Here is a 14,766-nt window from a genome sequence, read left to right as displayed (position 1 = left end):
ATGATGAATTTTAAAAGTATTTCTGGTTTAATATTCAATGAAGAAAAAACTAAAATACTACCTATATATACACGAAAAAATATTCTCATTAGTGATTTTACTAAATATGTACCCAATTCAGGTCAGATAACTTATTTAGGTATAATACTATCTAAAGATATTAAATCTATTATATATAATAATTATAATACCTGTTTTCTTAATATACAAAATCTTTTAATACCTGGAATAATATGTTTTTTACTATGGAGGAGAGACTTACAATTATTAAAATGATAATATTCCCCAAGATTTTATACTTAATACAATCAATAATACTTCCACCTACAAAAATAATTATCAAGAAACTGAACACACTAATGTTAAATTTCTTATGGGCACCTAATAGACCTAGGATTGCATTAAAGAAACATACTAATAGCTGGTCTCAAGGGGGTATTTCTTTTCCAGACTTTAATTTATATACTATCTCTTCTATTGTAAAAGTTATTACTTTATTAATAGATCAGTCATATGTCACAAAATGGAAAGATTATTGGGAGCTAATTAGAATGCACTTCATGAAAATCTCCTTAACACATAAAAATATGATTGTAAATAACTCCATGTTATGGTTACTAAAGGAATTTTGTACTTCTTTGTTACCCATTAAATATTATTATTAGTTATCATAACTTTATATTCATGCACCCTAAGTATAGGGAATGGAATTTTATTGTATTTCCTATAATGTATACTCAGGGTATGCTTTTGTCATCTATTTCTGAAGGAACTCATTTAGCTATAGATAATGATCTAAAGTACTGGTATCAGTTGATATCTGATCATAAAGTTAAAAATCTAGATTTCTTAAAACAAGAATTTGATCTAAGAGAAACTTGCTGGTTAGAGGTTCAGACCTTTAGACAACATCTCATTAATAAAATAGATTTAATGTCTATAACTGTTAAAGAATCTATTCCAACACTGATTGATTACTTGATATTAAATTTACAACATAAAGTTTCTGATAAAGGTAAACTTTCATACATACATAAAGTTATCAGACAAGAAACTTTTTACAGTGTAGATTCATACTGGAATTATTTCACTTCTATTAATGGGGACCCACCAAATCAACAAGATAAACAATATATATTGGAATCTGCTTATAGAACTACGTCTTCCATTGTCTGGAGACTTTATACATGGAAATTTTTACATAGATCTTTTATACACCTTTGATGATGAATAAAATAAATAATAAAGATAATCTATGTAAGAGATGTAATGTAGAAATTAATGCTGACTGGGCTCATATGTTTTATGACTGTATAAAATTGAAAGAATACTGGAAGTCAATTAATGAATTTTGCAGGCTCTTTTTACAGATAATTTCATTATTTCTAAATCTCTTATATTATTCAACACACCTGTACCTCAAAGTGTTAAAAAGTTAAGCTTCCCTTGTTATGGTCTATTCTAGCAGTGGCTAGGAAAATAATAACTAGAAATTGGATTTCAGATACACCTCCTTCGTTCAATGAATTTAAAAATGTTATGAATATAGTGTGCCATATGGAAATAAACACAATTAGGACTAGAACAAATAGAAAAACATCTTATTTTATTGTATGAGATAATTTACAAAATTTGTTAAAAAAATTTTAATTTCAATAGCATGGTATTTTAGTTTAATTAATTGATCTGATTGTAGTGGATGTCTTTGTAAATACTTTAGTTGTTTTGTTGAATATTACAATAATACCTATTTTTAATTACTTGTATAAAATTGTTATGATATTTCTCTTATATGTTAAAACAATAAACCTGTTTTGAAAAAAATAGATGCTCTGTAAGTGAGGTGGAGATCACCCCTGATTACTTTAGTTATTTATTTATTTATATATGTATCTATTTATTTTATTTTAGTTAACCTTTTTAACCAGGATTCTATGGCTGTGAATAATAATGCCTTTTCAGTGAAGACCTGAGGAGAAAACCTCCATATGACAAATAAAAATCACAATATAATATTCAAGCTTCAAATGTCACATAGCAACAGTAGTATATAGTAAGAATATATGAGCTACATACATGAAAAAAAAATGCATCTTGACATACAAAATTCGAATCTTATGTGCAAAAAATATGCATTAATATTGTAGCTTTTCAGGTTGTATAAATTATTTGTTTGACAGTGTGTGCACATTTTATACTGGGTTGAATATTAGCAGATCCAGGATTGTCCCAGGTGCTGTTTATGATCTGCTTTAAAAGTCTGTATTTGTGTAGTTTTTTTTTTTTTTTTTTTTTTTGGTGGGGGGTTCCAAATGTTGCAATCCTGGGTGGATTAGAGAACATCTCCTGCTGTATTTAGGGATTTATTTATGGTAAGTAGAGATTGAGAGTATACAGAGAAAGAGGTTGGCGAAGAAGAAGTGGGATTGTCAAACAGTTGAAGAAAGTAGACAAGAGTATAAGGAAATGAGGTGCATGGCAGAGAGAGAGGTGGCGAAGGTTAAGGATAAGGAGTATGAAGAGTTGCATGAAAGGCTGGACACTAAGGAGGGAGAAAAGAACCTGTACTGATTGGCTAGATAGAGGGACTGAGCTAGTAAAGATGGGCAGCAGGTAAGGGTGATAAAGAATAATGAGGGAAACGTACTCACAAGTGAGGAGTGTGTGTTGAGCAGATGGAAAGAGTACTTTGAGGGGTTGATGAATGAAGAGAATGAGAGGGAGAGAAGGTTGGAGATGTGCGGATAGTGAATCATGAAGTGCAGTGGATTAGCCAGGAGGAAGTAAGAATAGCTATGAAGAGGATGAAGAACGGAAAGGCTGTTCATCCAGATGACGTACCTGTGGAAGCATGGAGGTGTTTAGGTGAAATGGCAGTGGAGTTTTTAACTAGATTGTTTAATGAAATCTTGGAAAGTGAGAGGATGCCTGAGGAATGGAGAAAAAGTGTTTTGGTACCGATTTTTAAGAATAAGGGTGATGTGCAGAGCTGTAGAACCTACAGAGGGATTAAACTGATCAGTCACAGCATGAAGTTATGGGAAAGAGTAGTGGAAGCTAGGTTAAGAAGGGAGGTGATGATTCGTTTTCAGCAGTATGGTTTCATGCCAGGAAAGAGCACTAGAGATGCAATGTTTGCTCTGAGAGTGTAGATGGAGAAGTACAGAGAAGGTCAGAAGGAGTTGCATTGTGTCTTTGTGGATTTAGAGAAAGCATATAACAGGGTTCCTAGAGAGGAGTTGTGGTATTGTATGAGGAAGTCGGGAGTGTCAGAGAAGTATGTAAGAGTGGTACAGGATATATAAACAAGGGTAGTGTGACAGCGGTGAGGTCTGTGGTGGGAGTGACAGATGTGTTTAAGGTGGAGGTGGGATTACATCAAGGATCAGCTCTGAGCCCTTTCTTATTTGCAATGGTGATGGACAGGTTGACAGACAAGATCAGACAGGAGTCCCAGTGGACTATGATGTTTGCAGATGACATTGTGATCTGTAGTGAGAGTAGGGAACATGTGGAGGAGACCCTGAAGAGGTGGAGATATGTTCTAGAGAGAAGAGGAATGAAGGTCAACAGGACTAAGACAGAATATATGTGTGTGAATGAGAGGGAGGATAGAGGAATGGTGAGGACGCAGGGTGTAGAGGTGGCAAAGGTGGATGAGTTTAAGTATTTGGGACCAACAGTTCAGAGTAATGGTGAGTGTGGAAGAGAGGTGAAGAAGAGAATACAGGCAGGATGGAGTGGGTGGAGAAGAGTGTCAGGAGTGATATGTGACAGACGAGTACCAGTAAGAGTGAAAGGGAAGATCTTCAAGAGGGTAGTTAGACCAGCTATGTTATATGGGGTGGAGACAGTGGCACTGACAAAAAGGCAGGAGTCAGAGCTTGACGTGGTTAGCTATGACAGCTGTCTTGTTTATGTACTGTACACAAACATGCCTCTCAGGTGTCAAGATTTCTCATAATGTAATTAAAACTGCCTAATCTTTCTGTCACAGGATTACCAGATACAGACTACCTGGAATACAGTTAGTTACCAAAACCACTTACAGAACATCTTGGTAGTTATATAAGTCCACATTATGTGAAACTGTTCTGTGTAGTTGTCTATCTGCATTTGTCATTGCTTGGCCCATAATGACCCATGCTAACAGCTTGAGAAGTATGTATGTGCTGCATCAGTTACAGGAGAATTGTAGTCACTGTACCAAAACTGATACAACACACCTGTAGAGTATTTATTATCAGTGTTTTCAGGGATATAATCTGCAATGTCGCTAATGGAATGTTTTATCCCTCTCTCTCCCTACCCCTTATCTTCATTTAATTATTATTGTTATATATTATTATGATGTAATACTAGCATAATTTGTTAAACTAACTATATGTTGGGAAATGTGGTTGATTATTGCCATGTGTTATTATGATTCAATATTAACATATATTGTTAAACTAACTGTTTCATTGGTCATATGCTTTAATTCTTAATGGCATGCCACTACCATACTGACTATAATGTTATTTAATGTTGTGTTACACATAATATACATGAACATGTATTTGCATTAATTAATATGATATTCCATTCTGTTATTCTAACAATGGTTTGGTTATTACTAACTGTAACTTATTGCTATACCTTATTTACCACAGCATGTCAAGGTAGGCAGTTCTGGCTGTTTCCCCTACCTTGCCTCAACTGGCAGTGGCAATGGGTGTCAGCACATCTGGGGCCCAGACTGGTGGTGCCTCCTCTGCTGCCCCTGCACTAACTGAAGCATTGGATTTTACTCCCCACAGGACAAGGCCAGGCCCAGGCCCCCCTCTGGGAGCGGTGGCAGATGGGGAGTTGTCACCTAGGCTGATCTGCCAGTCTTGATGCACAGGATAGTCCACTGTGGGTTTGGCCACTGCCTGTACTAGATTGTGGACATGTTGGCCAACCTGTTGAGGCAGCCATGCCCAGATGCCCAGCCTCTACCATAGCCAGCTTTGGAACAGTGAAGGAGCAGTGCCGACAGTCATATGGGTGGGGATGTGAGTCAAACTGCTGCTTTGTGGAGGCACATGGGACTTGGATTCCTCAACACCCTCCCTATCAAAGGTGTTCACCCCCTCATGTGTCACATACTGCTCCTGTCTACTGTCTTGTCTGTCTGCAAATGCATTCTCACCTACCCAACTTACCTCCCCCACATGTACCTCTCTCCCTTCTCCAACATTCCACTCACACCTTAAAAAAATGGGCACTTATCCCAAAAAAATAATATCGCTCCATACCTGCCTCTTCATTTCACCCACATGTTCACTTGACAAATGTAATTTGGTCCAATTGGTTTGAGAGAGCAGTTATTTTGTCTTCACCCCTCTCTCTGTGGGTGAGAGTTCAAATCCATGTACATATTCTGTCGAAGTGCACAGTTATTCCTATACAAGAAATGGATGGGTTCATATTATGTTATCGAAAGATAGCATAATCAAACGGCCGAAACATAAAAATGGCCGCATTTTGAAACTTTTATTGTGAAGGGCTGCACCCCCCACACCCCCCACTAAATATATATTTCAACTCTGAGATAGCACTACAGTGAGGAAAGGGCAAATATTGCAATCTTCACTGTACTGCGATCCCACAATGTGAACTTCAAAATGTGGCCATTTCAATGTTTTGGTCGTTCGATTACATTATCTTTTGATAATGTAATAGGAACCCAAATGGATAGCTATGTTTCTTTCCTCACCCTTCCTACATATCCCTACCTACCTTCCACTATGTTTTTCCCTCTGCTTGTACCTCATTTCACCAATTTCCTACCTCTCCATTTTTCTTTTCTTTATATTTTTTAGCCAGATGTTGCACATACACCATGTCATGCAGCTTCACTAAGCCCCACTAAATAGAGCAATATTGATTATATGTGTCCTTAAAATTCTATTACACATTTACAAAATAAACACCTGTCCCGTGTTTAAACCTGAGACCATCACACCTGCAGGCCAGTGCATTAATCTGCTACACCACACAACTCTTACTTAAAACAGGTGATTTAAAAAACATAGTAATTGCCAGTGACAGTCAATAAGTGCACTGCAGCAGAGCTGCATGCCACACTGTGCAAACTTGAATAAAACTTAATGACAAACATGGGAGTGTTCCTGGGATGCTGGTGCAATACTACTCTACTGCAAAATCAAAAAAATACAAATGGATGTAAGTGAGGCCTCTGATAGCCAGTATATGTGCCCTTTTATCAGCAACATGTAGAAATACACCTGCTAATGCATCAATGGCAGAATACATGTGCAACTGGGGCCCTGGTACAGAAATACATCCATATAAAGCCTTGCACATATTGATAGATGTAGTACATGATTGTCACAGCCTGTAGGTGTGCACATATATGCACACATGTCTTGCAAATACACCTGCTTCAGCAGTGACTCAGTAGCTCATTATGTTAAATGGCATGTAAACAGTTTATTTTTGACACACACAGTCCTGGGTTCAAATCCAGTGGTGTATAACACAAAATGTTCAGTATTGTGAAGCCAGCAATTAATGACAGAGTCATGCAGTCTTTATCCACACAATGCATGTCAAATTAATTGATTGCTTTTAAATGATGGAAGTCATAGGTCTGCAGGTAGGAAAACACTTCACATATTCATATAGCAAATGTATATGTGCATAAATTGTCACGTCATGCAGTAATATGCATTCTCAGATAATGTCAACTCAGGTACTGCAAATGAAGGCCACTAATATCAAATTGCACCATACAATTCTTTCAGAGTCAGAGTGCAGATTACTACAGCTGAACAATGAATATACACATTTGAAGTCCCTACTTGTAACAAGGACTGCTCTCATACACGCTGCAAATTACTAGCAGAGTGTAAGATATGGCCTGACAGATGACCAAATAGTGGACATATTCACAAACAAACACACACACACACACACACACACACACACACACACACACACACACACACACACACACACACACACACACCATCTTTCTCAAGGACACACCAAACATGTCATGTTGCTTAGTACTCTGTTATTGATACTGTTGCTTAACATACTTACCATAAACACATACCTTCATTGGAGTGTAGAAGGTACTCTCTCTAGACCTGGCTATACAACAAGGCTGACACAGCTCACACAACTACTCATACAGGTTGTTGTCCTCCAAAGTGTTCAGAGTCTTTGCCTATGTATATTACTGGCAGCAGTAGCTGCAGCCTGTAGCACACCCATCTGTATATAACAGTGTCTGCTGCAGACCTACACTCTGTGACAATGTAGTCTCCTCATCCCAGTAATGTCCAGCACAATGTATCAGAAAGGGGTTCTAATCCACATGAAGGCCTTATATATTCTATAGTGGTTGCATGTCATTAGTTTATAATAGTGCAAATCAGCTGTGTTGGATGCAATTAGCATTTCAGAAGCACAGATTGATTTAGAGGTAATAACATGCTGATGGGAAGCATGTTTAAAAGGCATGCAACTGGCTATGGAGAACCATTCTGTATGAGACCTTCCTCACACAGAGCTTGCCTTTGGGACAACAATACTATCACCACATATCAACAGAGGAGTACTGAACTCCATCAGGCATGTAACAGTTTTTGTGTACAACAGGTTGAAGATTTGTGACTAGACTAACGGGGAATAGTGATTACAACATTAAGCCTGTCTTAGACCTGTGATAATGACATGCCAGTGACTTCCTGCTGTCTTACACCTACACAGGACATACAAAACATTAAGAGTGCATTGTCTTTTGTCATTGTGGCACACTGGTCTCAGTGGACTGTCCAATGCTACAGAGGGAAGTGTGCTGTCCATAGCATAACAAGGCAGGCCATGGGCTTGTGGTCCTGGGTGGTTCAGTAGGGGACATGGTCCCAGCAGACAGCAGTCACCTTCAGGTACTAGCACCACTTCTGACCTTGGCATGGAGGTGTTAGTGCAACTCTTGGCAGAGCCATTTCCTGTATTTGGGGCCAGAGACCGTGAGCTGTCAAGTCTACATGTATGGTCCAGAGCTGTCCAACATACAAATGTGTAGGGCTAGCACTGAGCTTGACTGTGTACACACAGACACTCATGCACCATTGTCAAATGCAGGTCACCTACATACACACACAGCACATCTCCATGGTCCATCTTAGGTGCACCCCTCCTGACCCACACATATGCCAGCCTAGCCTCCTGCACCCCCAGACCACACCCTGTACAAGTGTTGATACCTGTGGCACATCCCTGTCATCCTTGCCATTGATGCAGGGAAATGAAGCCATGTGTCTGATGCACTGGGTGACTATATTAGTTAATAAGTGCTTGTATAATGCAGTGTCGGTTCACCATGCTACTTGTTGTGGATACCGACAGATACTGTATGCTGGCATTTGTCATAAGTATGCCACATATATTTCTGTACTTTATGTTGTATGATGTATTAGCTGTATAGTTGCACAATGACAGGTGTGTCACAAGCCTGTTTATGTTTCTGTTACAGGAGTCTGTTGGGATACCCTACGGATACACAGTGGAAATAAAGCAGCACAGGATGGCATGTTGGCACAACAGAAATATGTCAGCAAGGTACAGCACTGTAAGTGCATAGCTCCATAGGTTCATATGTGTATAACAAGCTAAGAAAGACAACGGTGGCATTTAGCACCCTAATCTGTGAGAAGGTCTGCTACCCTTGATAAGTGCCACCAGAGTTTTGGGAACTAACACATCTGCAAGTTGTGCTGATGGAGATGACCCATCTACATATATCCTGTGTCCGGTACCAACAGTCGTCCAACAGCAGTTATGATTGTCATGTTCTGCATCCCAGTGTGTAGCCTGCACATGATGTGTGTCACAGCAGATGTGTGCTTTACATGCATGGGGGCCTGTTTCATGTAGGGTATACTGCTTGAGTTACATACCTGTCTCACCAGCATGTACTATCCATACCATGCTGATGTTGCTGGTGTGTAGAACAGGTGAGACATGTGTTAGTCCTGTCATGGATACACAGGAAGTACACAGTGGGAACTGACACTGCCCTGTATGGAGCCATAGACATCTACTCCAAAGAATTTTGGAGACATACTACACATGTAAGGTTGTAGCATAGACTCCATAGGACAGGTTATTGACACTGTGTATTGGTGTACCATGGAACATGTGTGGCTGCTACAGTTGTATGATATGCCTGTGTAGTGACATGGCAATGGTGCTAGTGCACACAGTGATAGTTGTGATGACTACAATATTCAGTATACTAGTGACAGTCTGGGATGTACATACCAAACCTGTTGGTATTTGTTGTACAACAGTGAATGCATCCACATCTTTCTGACCAGTAAAAGTCAAAGGCTACATTGCCCTCTGTGTCCATAACTCCATGTGTAATGCTTGACTGTGTGCGTTGTGCAGACACTACAATATTTTTCAGGGGTGGATGAGTCCCCACAGGATAGTATTGTGCAGTCACTGGCATTTAGTCATTGTTAATGGCTCAGGCAACAACTATGTCCTAGGCCATACTGGATAACTGTTTGTTATGTATGGGATTTTGTGACAACTCCTGATACGCACTCACCTGTTAATGTACTCTGTCAAAGGTCAGTGACAGTGGCTGTGAATGCAGAGAATAGGTAGAATAGATAGAAGGGGTATGCCAATAATGAATTCCACTGGTGACTGGCATCATTGCAGCATAGGTCTCCTACTGCTATGTTCCCTGAGTATGACTGTCAGTCACTTGCCTATCCACCAGCTGATATAACACTTTGCACATGATGTACACAGTTTCCAGCATGACTTGCTGGCCTAATATTGTCATGCAAGTTGTCAGGCCATGGTTGGTAAAGTGAGACTTATGTCCAACATCCATTGCATAATGTAACGGTCAATGGGCTCCATTGGTTACAGTCAGTAAACATGATCTGGCCTTCAGCAAAGGTAACAATGTTTGGTCCAGTGTCAGTAGGTGTATGGCAGTAGTAGTGCTCGTATCCATGCTAGCCTCTATCATGGCATTTCAGGTGACAGGACTCAGAGATCTGGGGACACTGCTTTACACTACATGCTAGTTGTCCTCTGTGCAAATAAGTATTGCAGTTACTGACAGCATGTTGCAGGAAGAGAATCATGCAAGATGTCTGTACAGAGCACAGACAAACATGTTAGGGAAGTGTAATACAATATGTACACACTGTGTTGCTTAGTCATACTGTGACTCACTTGCTTAAAGGATGGTCCAGGTCCTTGCCTATAATGCCCTGAAGCAGTGCTGTGACATCTCTACATGGGGAACCAACGTATTTCATAATGTGTTTACCAATATAGGTGATCACTACAGCCCCCCCATGTGAGGTCCTACCTGGTGGGATCTGGCCACATATCATGTTCTTTGGAACTACCAGCGTGTAGTCTCCCTTGCAGGCAATGCAGACATATATGTTAAGAAAACCATGCATGACCTCCTGTGGGATGGTTGACATAGCGTGTCTGCACATCTCCTTGCAGATGGGACAGGCAGGTATGCAGAGCTCTACACTCATGCATCATGTCAGCACTATTACAACTTTATGAACTTGACTGTATGGGATAGGTAGGACACAGGTTAATCATGGCTCACCAAACTTGAGTGGTGGAAACTGCCATTAGGAGACTGTGCAATAACAGGTGGACATTGCTGAGTGACAGTTGGGGTGAGGGTGCCCCCCCTAACATGCAGACACAATATCCTCAGCTAAATGAAGGACATAGTGTTGTTGTGATGTTGTGCAGACATGGTAAATGACATCATTAGCCACTCACACAAAGCAGAACCACAATGCACAGTGTAGTTACATGTATAACCTCAAAGGATAGACCCAGTTACCTTAAAGAACAGGCCCAGAATGTTGCTGACCTCAGATGTCTTGATGGCAGATATGATGGGTCTGTACTCATACCTAACCTGTACTCCCACACTGTCTGCATCAACTACACTTCCTTGCCCCACCACATGTGACACGTGACATTTCTACAACCTGTCCCATAACTCCCATATTTACATAGCAGTTTGGAACTGGCCTTTCAATGGATCATACATAGCATCTATTCCACATGCTAACATTCCAGGCTGCATCCCACATGTGATCGCACAAGGATTACTAACACCATTGGGAAACCCCTGCAATCATACTGTCACCACTGGCTGTACACCATCTGAGTGGACAATGGCAACTGTTCCACCCTTGCACAGAGGTGGCACTTCCACTGACCAACATAACTATAGACTTCTTGTCTAAGTATACATATCTGTATGCCCATAGGGGCAATCATCATGGAGCTGATCAGAACACGTATATGTGATCTACACACAGTTGACTGTATACAGTTTGGATGTGTGACAGGGGGAGAAAGACTGTTACACATGATAGACATTTGGGGGAGCAAGACTGTTACACATGATGGACATTTCTGTGGCAGTCGCCAAGGACCTGAGTGAGGGTACATCAGGATGTACAACCCCCAGATTGAGCCAAGCCATTTTACTATATCCCCCCACTCAGGCAACATTTACAAAGCACCCACTTAGGCATCCATGATACTGTCATTGTAGGGGTCACTAAGCTGCCCATTGATGGCACACATAGGGACATCTGCCTCCAATAGGTGATCTGTAAGCAGCTGTGCTCAGCAGGGTACAGTCCTGGGTCCTCTACTGCTTGGACTCTGTGTGACCACAATACACATAACTACTGAATGACTGTGGCTATCAATGTTGGATGATGCCTGCACATTGTGAGAACTCATAGAGTCTGTGAGTTATGTCAATAGCCTACAAGAGGGTATTGATGAACAAATACCTGTTGACATATTAATGGCCATAAAACCCAATGAATATATATGTAGTGTCATTTCCATCAGGTAGATCTATGTACCTGATAAGTAGCACATCAGTTGTAACATATGCCGTACATACTCAGAGGTGAAAGGACTGGGGACACAGACCTGGCCACACAGGTTTACACCTAATGTACCTCAGATCACCATGTCTCTACAGTGGTATGGCAGGGATCCATACCTCTCAACCTGGAAATATCAAAAATCTGGACAAGGCCAATGAAAAATAATTACAAATCTGCGCACTGATTAACATAACATTTGCATACATAATTATGTAACCCCACCCACTCCAATGGAATTGTGGGATACCAACTTTCAAACGCAAACTGAAAAGCAGAAAAACAAAAGATGGCACTAGAGTCCCCCTGCAGCCATTCCAATGTCCTATTACCTGGCTATTTCTCCCCATTTATCATAAACACTAATGTGTGCATGCATACTGCTTTACTTCTACAATGATTATTTGGATTTTATTTTTACATTTTATAGCACAATGCACAAACACTAATAGATATCTGCTACACTCCATTGTTTAACTCACTGAGTAACCAGTGACCTGCTTGACAGACAACTGGCAATAAACACAGAACATTGTCAGAAAAATATGTATTAGTAATATGCTTAGTGCATTCAAGGTTTAAAAAGGGTTAACACATTTATTCTATTTCACACTGCATAAATCTGCACGAGCTGCTGAGACATTCCAATCCTGTTATGTCATAAAAATATGTGCAGCTATGATCTGCTTATGCTTTGGAAATTAACAGGAAAGCATTTGATTTCTGCTAATGTCATGAAAATAATAATAGATGTTTCATTTCTACTAATGTCATGAGACTTAAACAAAGAGTTATTGATTTTCTATTTATGCTATGAGAAAATACACAGCTACAGAAGCTATTGATAATGAAAACAAAGGCTGTTTTTAAATATAAAATGTATCAGCATTTACTTGTACCTAAGCTAGAAATGTACCTTGAAATGTAACACATATATATTAGAACTGCACAATTGAAGAATAGAAAGTTTGTAGTAGGCTAAAAATAAGCCCCCAAGGCCAGGTTGTTTTTCTCAAATGTTTTTCATAAATCTAGTCATGTCAGCAGGAAATTCAAGTAATATTTTATATGTAACACATAGTGAGTTTTAAATCTGAACATGTCAGCAGGAAATCTAGGTAACATTTTCTATAGAACAAAACAGAAAGCTGTGTCTAACTACATCAACCATAGAAAAGTAACATTTCATAGAACTGTATAAAAGAAGCATACCACTCACTAGTAATTTGGACAAAATCCTGTATCCACATGTTTTGTCTCCTTGCTGCAAGTAATAAAAGGTGCCATACCTGAACCTTACGTGAATTGGTCTTTGAAGTTTTTTCCTTTGACAAACATAAAGAAACATACTCTATTAATACTGCATACCCCCCCCTCATAAAACATTAATTTTGTCCTGACTGCAACCTACTCAACCTGGTCTTGACTGGTGATCTGACAACTAGAGGTCACAAGAGGGAGGGTGGGAGTCAACAGCAGATACCATCACACCCATCTTGGGAGGAAGGCAGCCCAGCCAACAGCACAATAGGTATTAACAGAGGCAGAATGTCAACCATACAGCAGTTGGGCCAAGCCATCCATAACCACCATAATATAGCAATCACATTAGGGAGATGTACAGACCATATGCTTGCCAATGGGGCACCATTTTCAGAGTCCATGGATGTCAGGCAGACAGCTGTAACAGAACAAAGGCCAAGGAAAAAGGTATCTACCCTTCATGGCTGTGTGGATGAAGGCCCATCCTCCAATCTGCATTTGTACCAGCACTTGAGAGAGCATCTGGGAATAAATAAGTAGACAAATGAAAGGGGCTTGATACTAAGCAGGCACAACGTGCAAAAATTAACTAGAAAAAAAACTACTGTTTAATAATTTGGAAAACAAGCAGAACTGCACTTGCATGTACATCTAACAACAACTATAGTTGAACCCCCCCAACACACACAAATCTGATAGCAAAAAAGGAGAAGACACACACACTTTTTTGGTGACATAAGTCATCTATAAGTTTCAGGCAAGGTTCTTAATATGTTAATTGCATAACATTGCCTTGACAAGTCAATGTATTCCTAACACTGTGCAACAGTATGCAATGCTGAATTTCTTCCTGTGTATACATTGTAAATATGTTAAAATTTTCTTAAAATTAAAAGTTTTAGACAAATCAATATTTATCTTTAGTTATTCATCATACTAAGATTAAAAGAAAAGTGTCCTTTCCAAATGCAGGTCCCTGAATGCTAACACAGTGATGAGAATTATTGCACTGCACATTGGTCATCATGGCTAAACAGGCAGAAAGATTACAAGTGGTAGGGGCAAATGAAACTATCAAGAAGGGCATGAGTAGTAAATAAAAGATAAGGGGCAGGATTCACGAAACCTGCGTGTAAGAGTTAGCAAGTCTTACATGGAGGCTGCAGTTAAACGGTGTGATGTCAGCATGCCATGCATATTCATGAGGGCATGCTGAATCACACCCTAGGCTAACACGGTCCATGTAGGAAAGTAGGGGGCATGTCCGCACGGCGAGTCCTGCAAAGGGACATGCCCCCAGAAGAAACACAGTCCCGAAAGGAAACACCCACAAGTGAGTCCGCGGAAAATGTCAAGAAGCACAACAGCACACATGCCCCCACAGACTATAAACCCAACTGTAATGCAAAACGTAAAATTCAACAGTTTAATTTTTTTTATAATTTCAAAAATGTTTGCCCGTAATTGTGCTTGTTTGCGCGGGTGTGCCCTTCGCTTAGCCACAGTTAGCACTCACTGGAAAAGCATA

The sequence above is a fragment of the Protopterus annectens genome, chromosome 7.part0 (assembly GCF_019279795.1).
Source record: "Protopterus annectens isolate FY-2018-M chromosome 7.part0, PAN1.0, whole genome shotgun sequence".
Lineage (NCBI taxonomy): Eukaryota > Metazoa > Chordata > Ceratodontiformes > Protopteridae > Protopterus > Protopterus annectens.
This window is presented reverse-complemented; position numbering follows the sequence as displayed.